This window comes from Atractosteus spatula, chromosome 5 (assembly GCF_055471065.1).
Source record: "Atractosteus spatula isolate fAtrSpa1 chromosome 5, fAtrSpa1.hap1, whole genome shotgun sequence".
NCBI classification, from domain to species: domain Eukaryota; kingdom Metazoa; phylum Chordata; class Actinopteri; order Semionotiformes; family Lepisosteidae; genus Atractosteus; species Atractosteus spatula.
In genome coordinates this window covers 61,616,378-61,632,445 of record NC_142710.1, presented here as the reverse complement: position 1 = coordinate 61,632,445, position 16,068 = coordinate 61,616,378, and the positions used below count along the sequence as shown (strand labels likewise).

Genomic DNA, 16,068 nt, shown 5'->3' with positions numbered 1-16,068 from the left:
TTCTTTCAAACTTCATCCCAGCTGAACTATATTAATACTCAAAAATAAATGCAGTAAAGAAATTCCAAGAGCATCTGTCACACATAGAGAGATATCATCAGGTTTAGCATCAGTTTTAAAAAATCTTGAACAGAATCATTGTGAAATTTTATTTTTAATTAAGTATGGGACTGATGCCAAGCCATGACAGATTTTGCTACATATGAAAGCCACATATTTTGGAAGGGGAAAATACTCTTCTTTTTAACTATATTCAGAATCAAGAGCAATATGATTGAAAAGAATCCTTAATCAGCTGTCGGGTTCCCAGGGATTAGAATGAGATGACATATAGGACATCCTGAAATATTTTTTGGACATAGTACTCTATGTCACAATGAAAAGAGCTGCTAAAAAAACTTCAAAGGATGTCTTAATAATGAGGAAGCAAACTAGGGATACTGACTTGCTGACAGATGTAACAACCTGTAAGAAGAGTATTGCAGTACTATTTTAACAAAAGCCCTTTAGAGCCTTTTATACTGTAGTAATAGAATAAACTACACATTACTACATTTTCCAACACAGCAAGATTAAATAAAAACCAAGTCATCGCTAACCTTCAACAGAGGTCAAAACAATTCTAGGAAACTGACAACCTCATAAAACATACCAGTGGGTTCCAGAGGAACCCAGAACAGAGTAACTTTCTGCAGTCACTCGGCAACACCCACGTGATAGTAATTACATTACTGTACATATCACTCCAAAAAAAAATGTCTCCTCACAAGGTAGATCTGACATACTGTTCTGACCTGACATGTATTTCTTTTAGCATCTCATTAAATTGCATACAAAAAGGATAGACAATTGACTGTCCAGAGTTTAACAAGACAGAACAAAAAGAAAATATGAATATCATGTAACTGTCAATAACTGATATTATTGATAATATCAATATTATGCAACTGTCATTTACAAAACATACTGTACAGTCATGATGTATTCTCTACATTATAAAAACAACACTTACTCTAAAAAATGTTATACACATTATAAGGTAAGATAAGATAAGATCACTTTATTAGCCATATACAATTTCTTGCATTAGGGATTCGTCTTTTTGCATACCCCAGCTTGCTTTCCATGAGACAGACGCACAGACAGGGAGAGAAGCTTGGGGTCAGAGCACAGGGTCAGCTACTGTATAGCGCCCCTGGAGCAGTTGAGGTTAAGGGCCTTGCTCAGGGGCCCAACGGAGTAGGATTCCTCTGCCGGCCGCAGGATTTGAACTGGCAACCTTCCAGCCACAGGCACAGATCCTTAGCCACAGTGCCACCACTCTGTGAAATACACCATTTGTATTTCACTGGAACAAAACAGTGGAGACTAACAATGACTGTTTTTATTTATTAGCAGTAAATTGTTTTTGACACTATAAGAGGGTACTGTAAGACCCCTTTCTGAGGATGACTCCCAACTTGGGAGTAGGAACTGTGAAGTGGTGAAACAGCCTATATCCAAGATCCTGTGTAAGATACAGAAAATCTGAAGTCGACCTCTTTTCCCACTGCCTCATTAATCACTGTGATTGTGCGATCTGAGGACTCTAGGGACACACACTGAAGTGTAGAATGCCCTCATTAATTTGGGTGTAAAACCAGGACACACATACACTAATAATGAGATGTCAAATATAGGGTGGGTAGCATTAAGACTGAAAAGTTGAAAATTTTAAAAAAAGATCAAAGATTAATTTAGAATCTATTCTGATCTGACTATAACAGAGCTCAATGTCTTGTGCTACTCATATGCACTAATGTATGTCATTGTCATTACTGTACAGTATACATTACAAATACAGTAATTGTCATTACTGTATTTGGATATTCTGAAACAAATAATTTGGTAAATCACAAACTGTTTTGAGTGTTTGAGAATGGAGCAAAAAATCGATTACATTGTCATAATAAAAGGTGTTGCATATTTTAACAGTTGCTTTTTTTTCTACTGCAGCTAAAAATAAATTTCCATGGAAACCAGAAGCACCACACAGGCTGAAATTTAAATACTTCTGAGAGACCACAGTCTTGCATGGCTCAGAAGGCATGCAGGCAGCTATTTTCAGATGGACAAACACAAGGTTTGAAGGCAAAGAGAAGTATCTGCATACAATTGTGTTTAAATTGCCTCTTTAAAGGGAGTAGTTTAGGTGCCATATCTCTGGAACATACTGTACAGATTTTCTGGGTTGCCATGGAAACAGGTGGTGTGTCAGTTCAGCCACAGCAAAATGTATATAGTTCACATAGATGTAATTACACATGATTATATCAGGGGTCCAGTACCACTCTTTAAATAAGCCTATTTACAAATCTCAAAATCTACAATTTTAGGATACCTAACACATAATAAACATGATTAATTATTAAGTATACTCACATGAAGTAGTTCACATAGCAAAAATACATGCATGTAAGAACATACCTGTCTTTTTGCCAATGGTTTTGCAAATGTGCCCAAATTAAATCTCCTTACCAAATTATCTTATCTTTTAAGAGCACCTGGAATACTTTTTAGTCATTATAGAAATGTAAAATGCAATTACATATAGTTTACAATACTGTACTGTAGGTCACCAATGTACAGTAAGTCACTCACCTGTACACCTACTTTGTAATAAGTATGAACTGCATACAGTACAGTATTTTTAGAAGGCTGCCTGAGGCATTTCAATATACTGACATTTGTAAGAACACATTATTAAGACAAATTTTGAAAATGGCCAGTTTTTTTTTTCCGAAATGAGCTCTGTAATATATTTTGCTCCCAAAACGGAATGCCTTTTGATAGAGTGGTTTTCCAGGACGCAGAACTATGTCCAAAAACACTAGTTTCCATAGCAACAGAGAGTGTGATGATACAAAATATTGATTCTCTTCTGCAGAATCAATACCTCTCCATATATTGTTAGTTTGTGTGGTTGCACTGCAAAGACAGATTTAAATTAAATGCTAAATATTTTGTCTCTAAATAAAGCTTGAGACTGGCAGTAAAAATGTAAAGAACACATGCATTTTATTTTAGCACACTTACAGTGTCAATAGTGTTGTGTACTGTAGCTGTTATGGATAACAGTAAAAGCATCAAAAACTACACAGTAATTGAAATAAAATATGGTCTTCTCAGAATACCTTTCCTTTATCACACAGTAGCTTTCATTTATATCAGAGACCTGCCAAACACCAAGACTATTAATAATACTGCTAACTGTATTTGGACAGAATCATTTTGTAAGTGATTGCAGGCTGGTGATACACAAAACAAGCTGGAAGCATATCCTTCTCTCCAGTTCACAAATACCCCCTAGGGAGGAGGTAACATTAACTAGATCTGAAATCATTTGAATTCTCAATTCACTCATAAATCACATTCACAAATACTTTCATTTATAGCATCTAAACAATGTTAACTATTTTTATCATGCTTTATGTTTAACAATTGGTCATTTTACAAACATGAGGCCCTGGCTTCCCCCTGAATTAGATGAAGAAATATTAGAAAATGGCTGGATGGACAGACAAACATAAGGCAAAAAGGAATACACGCAAATGAAAATAAATACACTGATGTAATAAAAAAGGCAGGGAGTTAGAGAAAAATATGTTTAACTCTTCAAATTTACTTAAAATAGCTACAGTAGGTACCACTTATAATTCCTCCTTACAGTATATCTAAAATTCTGACAATATCTGGTTTAGTTCTACAAGGGGTTCAACTACACACTCAGAGCAGTGAAATGTACATTGGAACCTGGAGATCATATGAGCCTTTTTGACAGGCAAAATGAAGAGACCAGGATGGTCTCCAAACACTGATGTGTGCTTTTCCTCTGCCTACGTGCATTAGATAATGACTATTATTCTGAGCATGTGGATGTCTCCTCTGTAAAAGAATACTGCGACTGGAATGTGATGTTGCATTGCAGTCTGCAAAGATTTTTTTAGTGTCCTATAGACCTAGAACACCTCGATGATAACATGAAAAGGGTCTCTTTTTTAACTGAAAAGATCCCAGACATCAACAGTTTCAAAGTGGGATCATACAGTAGTACAGTGTCACCTAGATCTTCAAGCTTGTCTTGGAGATTTACAAGGAGAAGGCCAGACTTGTTTTCCCTCCTTGTCTCTCTTCGCCACCACATTCATTCTCTTGTCATAAAATTAGGTTGATAGATGCTTTGTTAATCCAGAAGAGGAGGGGGCGGGTGTGTATAGAGTAATGTGAGAAATCCCTAGGCAGGAGTGACAGAACAAATTAAACTGGAGAAAGTTGATGCTGAATGTTTTTGCCTCTGATCCACTTAAGTCAGAAGAGCAGGTTCACCCTTTACCCTTTGTGACAATACATATTTACGCAATGGCAGAAAGATTAATGCAATGACATGCAAAATTTCACTTTGGCATTGCTTTCTAAACAAGAAAAGAGAACAGGAGATAGACCTAACAAGCCTGGATCGGCATTGCCAATATTTTACTGCTGCTGTTTGGTAGGGTTTTCTTACAACACACCAGTGCTATAAAGAAGCAGCGATGCAGTAATGGAATAGGTATGCATTCCATCGAAAGTTCAGAAGCCTTAGGAATTAGCTTTCAGGAGAGTCATAGAAAAAACAAGGGGCTCTAAAAGATTTATCAAACATCTGCCACATTTGCTTCATTCATTATTGAGGCTAGAAATGGTATGCTAATGTTAAATGGCAACTTAATTAGATAACAGCTGCTGCAGACACTAAAATTCTCAATTTCGAAACGACTGATGGCCTGGACAAGAAGCAACCCAAGGGTTTAATATCAAACCAGTGCAACACAGATCATTGGATAAGTTTATATACACTCATAATGGTATTCACTTTGTAAATGTAGTTCAGAACTTTAATTTATTACAGTATGAACTTAAATTCACCTTTATCTTTAATTACAGAATATTTATACAAGTGATATATATATTTATATAGTGGTATAGTCCAGATTCCAAATACACCATAATATAAGCTCCAATTTTGCTCCTTAATTACAAAAAAAAAACATTTTTAGTTATAAAACTATTTAAGTGCTTGCTTTTTCCATTAAACAGAACAGGAAAAAAGAAGCACTGACAGCGTATGTCATGTGTCGAGCAACTGTAGTGTCAGTGTCAGATTTCTGTTTGAGGGGTCAGATGTATCCCCATCACAATGACGCACATTAAAATGCAGATCAGTTGAGAAAGTAGGCCATGAAAAAGTCACTAGCAGAAAGATCCTTCTCTGACAAACCTACACAGCTGTATATACCATATACGGCATTTCATGCCAATGTGTGCCAAAAGTCAAATCTTCTTCTTGTGGGATGCAAACAAGAAAGCTTATTTTTTATAGCATTTTCCAGAGTTAGCTGTAACAGATCAGAGTGTGTGTTGAGCTATGTCTGTCTTCGTGCTGTGGTGTTAAAGTTCTTTGGGGAAATGTAATCTGTGGGCATGCCAATACTGGAACTCAATTATCTCAGTGCAACTTAAATCCTTTAATATTAATAAAAATAAGCAGTAATACTCTTACAGGATCTAGCATGAGAGGAAAACACATTCCACAGTCTAGCAGCAACTAAGTAGAAATTATGATCTCCCAGTTTCTCACCTTATATTGGACATAGAAAGAAGACCGGAGTATGGAGAGCACAGACAACTTGGAAATACAGTATATGGGGTGATAACAAATCGCTCATGTAATCTGGAACACTTCCATTCTAAGCCTTAAAAGTAAGCATTTTACTTTTTAATTTTAAATTTTATTTTATAGTAATAATTTTGGATTTAATTTGACCTTTTATTCTGATTTTCCACAGACAGCTAATGCAAGAAAGCTAGAACAGCAATAAAATGCTTATAGGTTTTAGTTGGAACCTGGGCCATTTGGCTTTGAACATATTGCAACTCGTTGAGAATATATTTAGTTTAGAACCATCAATTAAGATATTTATCGATTTGAAAATGGAAAGAAAAAATGCACATTATCTTTTTAGCATCGGAATGAAAAAGGCAAGAGTGAATATGAGCAATGTTCTGAAGGAGCAAGAAAAAACAAACCTGCGTCTCAAATGCCAAAAAAAGATAAAAAGGCAAGGAATGACTTGAATACCATCAATAATCCTGCATTCATGGGGTTTATAAGGGAAACAGATCATCATAACTAGTCTTACCGCTATTGGATGGAAGAAGATTTGTTGCTCTATCATCTAAACAACGTAATAAAGCAGAATCAGTTAATTTAAGATTAGGCTGAATACTAATGTTAATATGTGTATTATTGGCAAAAATTAAATTGAATGCTTTGTGCTGTTGTACAATGTCTGTTTGTATATGTCATACCAAATTCTTAAGGAAAAAAGGCCAAGTGCACATTGAAAAATATGTAACTATAAAATTTATTTTTAATAACAAGGCACTAATCTAAATACTGCAGTTTTCCATAATTCTGCTTGCCATATTCAGTGCACCCTTACATCAGAATAATTCGAAAAACTGAATAAATTGAAATTGAGCCCCCTTTTGTTTCTGTAATTGTGTTTGCCCATTTGCAGAGATATTCAGATCAAATGCTGAAGTGGGATTAGTGATAATATAAGAAGAGTTGCAAATGAGAGGATGCTATTTGGTCCAACTAGCCCATGTACTGTAGTTACTCCCACCACCCTTGCTCTGATCAGCAGCTCTTGTCATTTCTTACTTGAGGAACTAATGAGGTAAACACAAGGAAGCTGCGATGATGATGATGATGATGAGTGACAAGCAGCTCACCTTGTTTTGTAGTAAGTGTTCTTAACTGTGAACACCAAAAGCAAACAACTATGTACGTACATATCTGAGCTAAAGAAGTACCATGCTCTCCCAAATTACAGTACCTACAGTAGCATTCTCCAAAGCCACAAACTTGAAACAGATTATGGTAGAATTGATAGTGAAAACGAATTATATCACGGTAAATGTACGATTACACTATATGTACTGTAAATAGACACCACTCAGTGACTCTTCATTTACTGTGACATCTTAGAAAGTAAACCAGTAAAGGGAGACTTGTTTAAAGTTTGTGATAGATTTACATTGCGTCAAGAAACGTATACTGTACCTTCATTCTGTGACCTACATTAACTTTAGGGCTAATCTAATGCATTTTATCATTTAACAGTATTTTGAATAGTAGATTAGTCAGTAAACCTGAAGCTATCAAATTAGAAAGTTATCCATTATTAATCTTATTTCTAAGAACAGCGACATGAGTACACATTCCTAAACTTAACTTTAATCTTTTAAGGCAAGAGTATTACCTTACATGAACCCAGCATTCCCGTTTACCATTAACTTTTAAGTGCTTTGCTGTATATTTTGTCTTTTTTTTGTAAAGCAAAAGAACAGAAATTTAAATCACATAAATCACTCGAGACACACACAGAGCACCATTACAGGTCTGGTGGGCTTGGTTTTTCATTTAAGGAGTTGAAATTCTTCCTCAGCATGATTGGTTAAAAAATGAACTGCCATTTCATATTCATAGGTAATATAGAATCCTTGTTTTTTTGTTATTCTTAAGAAAACATCATTACAATTGTTAGACATTTATCTTTAAACTACCTACAGTTTTTATACAGTATATCTGCACCAATTATTTTCATTCTTGAAAGCTCTTATGACCTTCTTTCTACCTTTGTAGCATAGAGCACAGAATTTGATACAAGCTCCTAACACAGAACTCCAGCCTTTAATATACAATACTGAAGAGTTGAACTGCATGCAGTTAAATCTCAGATGATAGGGAAGTAAGAAAATGACAAGGGAAAATGTACAAAAAAACAGATACTTCAATATGGTCCTCTTTAATTCATAAAAAAGGATTTGGTAAGATTGTTTTGGGAGGCTAAAGCAGAATTTCTATGATTTTGTACAGACAAATACCAAGCACCCAATTTACTAAGGAAAAAAGCAGTTGTAAAATTTTCCATCAATTCACAAGATTTTTTCTTTTCACTTCTTTGTTTTTTTATAACTTTATACAAATTATTGGGCCAAACTTGGCTAACATAGTACAAAAACTGCGAAAAACACCTTACTATTCTAAATCAAATTTAAAAAATGTAATGTACTATACAAGTAGGCCTGTAATCCCATTTCCTTTCAGCAGGAAAGGTATATTGTATTCTTTAAAATCCTTGAAATTATTTTATAATAATTAAAACACCTTCAATATACACAGTATAGTAAAAAAAATATAGCCTAAACACTCCTGTGATGGCACATCCTTTTCTCAAAGTCTTTATATGTTCATATTATATGGCTTACACAAATCATCCCAAGAGAAGGTGCATCTTAAATTATCATTCTTACTTTAGCTGGTATTGAATATATGATAAACAGTAAGTCAGCAAACCCGATGAGTGTACAAAGGAAACAGGGACATTGGTCTTTTGAAATAGTAGAACGTATGCTTCATGTAGGTAGGTAGTCTACACTCCTACACAGACATTAAATAATTAAACAGTTCCCTTACACTCACCATGCCTTTCAAAAGCCAAAGTTAGTACAGATCTAATGGCAGCCCCTCTGCACAGAACACCAGGTGATCCATCTATCATTTATCATTTAGGAATCCACCAGACAACACACATTCTCACACACAGAAACATAACTACCATACTTGCCACCTAAACCCTGACTGGCATCTCCCTGCTATAGCATTCTGAATAAAAATGATAAAATGAATGTTAATTTGAGAAAATGAAAAGACAAATCATGCTAAATGTTCTTTAACATAATATTTGCTGGTGACCTTGAGTTCTCCTTGTGTTGATAATGTGCTATTTTATGTGCAGAACATGAAGTAATTTATTCTTGGAATAAACTATGATGTGAACTTGAAAGGAGAGGATATTATTATGCTATATAGTATACAAGTTAACAAAAGACTTGATCATGTTTTTGGGTCAGAATCTCTATCTGAAGTGTGCTGCGTTTCAGAATTATCAGTCCAAAATATTTCAGGACAAAACTGAGCATAACTCATGTTTTAATATTTGATTTGTGCAAGATGCATGTGCCTTTCTGATGTACACATTTTTTAAATTAATTTTTTAAAGGAGGCAGCTTCTTATTCTGATTACCAGATAACAAGGGTCCCAAACATTGTACACTGCTAACATATTTGGGGTATCACATTTATTCTTTTCAACAATGTACAGCAAACCAAAGATTCATAAGATGTCGTACTGTACTGTACACCTCATGAAATATAATAATAGGTTTTCTTACTGACTACGTATATGAACAATTTTCTAGGAAATTAGTTAATCAAGAAATGTACATTCCATTTAAACAAGAAATACATCACAACAACTTACTCCTGCTCTTAAAAAATTCTGGTTACCTAAACTGAACAGTTTGGGTCCATTTTACCCTCAGAGTTCATTCAAAATTGCCAATACCAAGTCCTATATGAACAAGGTTTAAATGAGGTGGAGAAGGCTGACATAACAATATTATAAGCAGTTCAAGTAGGTAGCTGCGTCAGCATGCGTAGGCTGCAAAGGAACAGGTAACAGGTTTATTCCATGCTAAAAAGAAAAGAAAGGAAACACAACGTTTTGACTGTGGAGCCTGCTTCTGGTGCAGGACCATCTTCAGAGATAAACCTGTAGCACATAATCTGAGTTTCAAAATTCCTCTATTACAAAATCTAGATTAACTCCAGAAACAAGACTCCATTAAGTGTTAGCATGCCAATCATAGTCCTTATACCAGAAAACCATAATAGTTTTCCACTTTTACTGTAATTTTATCATACAGTAGTATTACCATAGTTTTAGCATGCCTACACTGAGGTTTAGTACACTATGGAAATGCCACAGTTTTATTATAGCAAACATTCTGCATGAACGCTTACATTTGTATATCATGACATTCCCATGGTCCATTATAGTAAACCACGGTAAAAGTAAGTTAGCACCACAGAATGTCATTGCAAAACCATAGTGCAAGTATACTATAGCAAATTTACCAAGGTTAACATCCAGAAGGGCTGTGAATGTGAAGATTTACCAACAGAAAAGGAGGGATCTTAAATAATGCTATACAACTGGAAACCACCTATTGAATAGAACTCTAAGTATGGGCAGCTTATTCAAATTGTATATTAGGTGAACAACAATAAAAATGCAACCAATCCTAGTCAGCAACCAGCTCTCCTCAGCCGTCACCAAGTTAATTCAGCAAGGCAGCTGTCAGGATCCCCCTGTGTCCAGAACTGACAGATCAGAAGACTAAGGTGTAGAACACTCCAAATGATTCACCATCCAAGGGCATCAGGCCATTTTGTATTACAAGTCATAGTTCACTCATTCAAAGTGATGTCTATGCATTTCCATCTTGAGAGGACCTTTTACTTCTTCCCCGATCACGGTGCTTTGAAAATGCCATCAGAACATCTGTGATTTCCTGTGAAAAGGTCTGACAACCAATAAAGAAGGAAATGCACGAGCACCTTTCTGGTGTGAGCAAGTGTCAGATGTCGGAATGAATCTGTGAAAGGGACTGTGCTGTCGAAGCAGCTACTTGGACTCAAAGGAAATATCTGACTCGTAATACTTCTTACTCGTTGCTGGATCTATTTTTTCAAAGGCAGAGTAGATCATTCAAGAATATGTAACTGAGACAGTAAGATATTTAAATCTAAAATACCACCCAGAGTGTAAAACATGGTAATTGCACAAAATAGGAAAAGCTTTCTCTGTAACATTCACATTAACATTGGGACAAGCAAGTAAAACCAGAATAAACCAAACAGGCTTAAAGCACAGAATGCAATATGCAAGGCTCTTGTACCACTATACAAAGCAGGAAAATCAAAGAAACTTTGAGAGGAAAAAATCTCTTTTATGACTTTTCAAGGCCAAGTCTATCTTTGCCAAATCAATTGAAACAGATTTCCTCCAGATATTACTGTTTTTTCAAAGACAACTGGGGATTGATATTACTGCAAACTTCCTTACCAATCACTACTGTATGGGAGCTGAATCTGCGCAGAACAAGACTTACAGTATGAACAACAACAGTTCAGTACTAGCACAATACAGTTTCTAACAATACAGTTAGAAAGATATCTGTTGTAAAAGGATATCCTTTCTATTTGATTTGTGTTGAACATTCACCAGAGCAAATATACCAGGAAGTTCTTTACCTAACAGAATAATTTTACTCTTTAATACTGCATGTTATTTAATATAATCTTTATATTTATTTATAATATCATTGTATTTAAAAAGCAACATTTAGAAAGCAAGAACTATATGGTTACATGTAGTCCTGAAAAACCTAACTTAATATAGAATGACTTATAACCATATTAAACAGAACATATGGATGGCAAAAGTGTCTTGTTTATACAAACACTGTGCTATACATGTGTCTAGACTACATGTTTATTCTTAAGCAGGGAAATTTGAGCCAAATGCCAAATAATAACAACTAATGTTAAATTTGATGCATACAGTAAGTACGGTGACTGAAAAGTTACAAGTAGTAAGACATTACTTGTAATCCTGAAAATAACATGACATCATGCGACTAAATGGACAAAGCAGTTTAGACTTCTGAATAACAATGATTTACCAGACTGAAAAATTAAACAGATCTAAAGGGTTCCAGGGAAATAATGTTCAAATAAATGTAACATACCACTGTTCACTCCTTTCCACATTTTTCTTACATACTGTACAGCAGCACATTTTTCTAAGAGCCAATTTCCCAAAGAAGCTATATGAGTCATTTATAGGAACTGCATACTGTACATAAAACTTACATATGACACTCCTTCAAATAGAGACTCCTAATAGCCTTTCACTGGAGTAGTCTTATCTCAAGGTCACCTATCTGAAAGGCTCTGTTACTGCCTAGCAAGTGGTTACATGTAATTTATAATCTGTCCGTTGAGATTCAAGATTCTCTTTTTAAGAATTTCCAGTGGAATGAAGGACCTGCAAGTTGGGAGCAGGAAAAAACAGTTCTTATTAAAAGAGATTGTGTTCCATCTTGGCAATTCCTGGTGGTGTGAAGATTAAATAGGATAACTCAGAGGGGAATGACAATCGGAGCTGGAAGAGTAGATTAGCAATGATCATTAGGGAAGCTCAAGCTGTTCAGGTGGAATGCAAAATTTAACAACAAATGCATATCATTACAAAACGAGGCTCCCCTTCTAGGAATTACAATCAGTGCCACAACTTCACAGAGCTTTTCATTTTCTTTTCAAGCTTGTGTCCCTGTCCAGAAAAGTCAAAAGGTATCATACTCCAGACAACGACATGAAAATGGAGAATTGAATCCTACTTATGGGTTCCATGTAACTGTAACCTCAAGCTGTGCAGAAACATTCTCAAGATATCGATGATATTACTATATCTTTCCAGCTAGACTGCTACCAGATAGACATGGCATCAAATTGTTCCTTTCCAAAAAGGACTTGGAATTCCAAATATCGGGTTTTAAATTTTGTATCACAGTGAGGACACTACAAGGGGCTACATTTAGTCCTAAAACATCTTACTAAAAAGGACAGGCAGCACTTGAAGTTGGACTAGCAGCAGTTTTCCTGTTTTTTTTTTATTGAATTATCTTTTTGACAAATGACTTACACTTACTAGAGCATATCATTGAGTAATAACAATATACAGACCGCTGACAAAATACTGTAGTAATGACAGTTAAAAAGATTTTTTCTAAAGCTGTTGTTTCATTAATTTAGTGATCTTACAAACTTCAGAGATCTAACCTAAAATGTGGTGTAGTTTTGTGTTCCTTTAGAAACATTTTTGGTTACAAAAAATACTACACACTTCACTTTACAGTAATGACAGGTTGAATTTGTACAGTATCTTAACTACTGAATTGCTGATAAATTTGTCATATACACATACCTGAAGAATGCTCCACGGCCGAAACGTTGTGTTTTCTTTCTTCTCTTTTCAACATGGAATAAACCTATTACTTGTTCCTTTGCAGCCTACGCATGCTGACGCAGCTACCCACCTGAACTACAATATAATTATACCTATAAAAGATACTATTATATACTGTATAATGTAATATACAGTACTATAGTCTATATAGCAATGCTAGTACTATATAAACTTTTAATACAGTAACAAACGCACATTTATTGTAATGTTTTTGATAGCGAGGTATGATACACAGATAAAGTACACAACATGGGTGTCCCTGCTGTGTTGAAATGTTTCTATTGAATTATGCACATAATTCTGTTTGCATATATTTGCAATAAATCCAATTTAAAATGACATACAGTACTATAGTATACAGATAATTGATTTAAAGACATTTGCTTTATTGATTAGTTAGTAGAGGACTTTAAACGCTTGATAAAAAATTTAATTCACCGTTTTAAACTTTGAAAGGATAAGGTATCAAAATAAGATTGTTATATAACTAAATAAACTTTGACAAAGCTAGCATAATACAATGCTTACTTGTCTCATGTAACATGACAAACAGACATTAGGGTAACCTAGTGATCTGGTTTCATTAAGTATAAGTGCACCTCAGTTGGGTGAAAGTGTTGCTCTTAAAACATTAATTAGACGGGAAGCTGGGTTTTCACATTTTTAGATTAAAATAAGCAAGCTCTATCTTCTTTAAATATTTTTGGTACGTGAGTTAATTTGTAGGTGTCTTCAAATAAATGAGTTTCCATTTCATTTATTTCAAACATTTGTTCTGGTACCGCAAATAGGTTTCAGCAACTATTATTTATGCCCATTTTTATGTTTTATTAAATTTGAAAATAAATTATCCACCCACATAATAAACTGTTTTTAAATCTGTTAAACCACTTGCCGCCTCCTGTTAATTGTAGTAAATTATCCCCTCCCCATGCAAATGAGAAGAACATTTTGTTTAAGCTCCACTGGGAAATAAAGAATGAAAATTTAGAAAGATCATTTATTTTTAGGGCACCACTCCAGAGTCTGGACTACCAGAAAGAAAATAGAACATCTTAAATCACATGGGACTTCTCTAAAGCATCAGATACTGATTATAAGATTATAACTTCTGACAGTGGAGCCCAGAAAAGACCACCCCAAAACTTGTTCGTGAAGAATATGGACTATATGTTAAGAATATGGATATACAGTATGTTAAGTTGATAGAATAGGAAAAAATGTAATATATAATAAATATAAAAATGTTTAACAACAGCAATCCTATAGTGCCTGTTAAAGTGAATATTTTAGCAGAATATTCAGAAAACTATTTAAAAAAATACAAATATAGGGCCAGATGAAGCCAACAGAGCCAAAAGAAATCCAGACAACAGGTTAATATATTTTCTAACCCATTTAATTATATTAGTTAATGCAATACGTTAGGAGTCCAGAATACAAAAAAAAAGAAATACTGAATGAGAACTGGGCTTTTAGATTTTGTTTTTATGTTCAACGTTATTGTAATACAAATAATTGAATGTGTAGTTGGGTTTGCAGGAGTTGCACCTGTTCCAAAAGGAAGGTGCATTAACTGTAACATAAACCCTTGTTTTCTACTGTAGTATTTTAACCACATTCATTTTCTGATCTCCTTCTTACTCACTTATACTTAGCTGTCATGAAAGTACGTCACTAGTGGAGACAACTGGTAGGATACTGTTCTCAAACATAGTCTTCTAGAACCATAAACCTACCCTTTACAGTTTTATTGGTTTAACGACAGCCATGACAACTGAGTTCACCAGGAGTGCTCTGGGAGGTCTCCAACCTGGTCACACCACAGGCAACAAACCACATTAGACTACTTGTTGCTAAGTACATTAAGATATCAACTTCTCTAAAGACTGAGTCCCTGAATACTTCTATCTCCCTTTCCTAGAAAGAAGACAACACCACAGTACCCATCTACCCTTATTTTTTTCCGAAACTGGCAGCACTGAATTCATTATCCATGAAGCATGTGAACAGGACGGAAACTTGAAGCTCAGGGGATGTAGGCTGTATATCGTAGAGGGATCCAATCTAATAGTTTGGAGCTTCGCGTGAAACTGCTTGGTTTAAGATCCTCCCCAGCTTTTCAAAGTAAAGAGCTGCGAACAGCAAATAACCTTTCACATAACTAATAATGCTATAAGACAAAGATAAAATAGCACATGAAGGCAACTGAGCTGTGAAAGTGAATGCCTGCCCAGCACATGAACATGATGTGATATGATCATTTGTCCTCATTACCAGGCACCACTTTCACCATCAATCTGACTTGCATGAACAGAACAATACAAGTTTTACATCATACTAACTAGAGGACACTCATGTAAGCAGATTCTTGCAACGTCAATTAAATGTGGGGTGTCAGAATTATTTAGTATTGCATCTGGCTGGAAGACACAGATTTCCAGTTTAAATGTTAAAGACTTTCATTGTTGAACAAGCCCCCCTCTCTCATTGCTTATGCATAAATGTGGTCGTTCATTATACCCGAAGACTAAAATTTCTGTTGCCAAAAGGCAAAACTACAAATATTAAACAAAATGTGGTGTACAGTATTTTGTAGATTTTGCTGTTCATTCCAGTAGAATTAGGTTTTATCATAGTGCCTGTAGAAAACCACTTTGCTGTTTTGGCTACCTGGTAAGATAATGTTTGTTTTTTAGACATAAGAGTTAGAGGTTCACAGACATCATTACCTACAAGCCCCTTTGGGGCTTTTCTTTAAACCATGGCATTTCTTCTGCAGAGCATAATAAAACTGCTACACTTATCCATTCTCAAAACTATATTATACTATCACATAATCTTGGCAAAACGTCTTTTGTACCCAAAGAATTAAACGTCTTCACCACTGTTCGGTTTTCTAATACTATGAAAAATGTCACTGATAAATTAATTTTCTCTTGAGGCTGTCAAGTGGGTTCTTGCGCCTTATTTTCAGCCTAATTGTATTTTGTATAATTGTATATTTTCAGAAAGTAGACACAGATTCAGAATACTGAAATGACAT

The 16,068-nt window shown here is 34.9% G+C and overlaps 1 protein-coding gene across 3 annotated transcripts in view; it reads right to left on the bottom strand.

Annotated features, from left to right (window-relative positions):
• Window positions 1-16,068, bottom strand: part of atp2b2 (ATPase plasma membrane Ca2+ transporting 2) — an 83,792-nt gene that overhangs the window by 66,163 nt on the left and 1,561 nt on the right. The gene's annotated exons all lie outside the window — the stretch shown is intronic.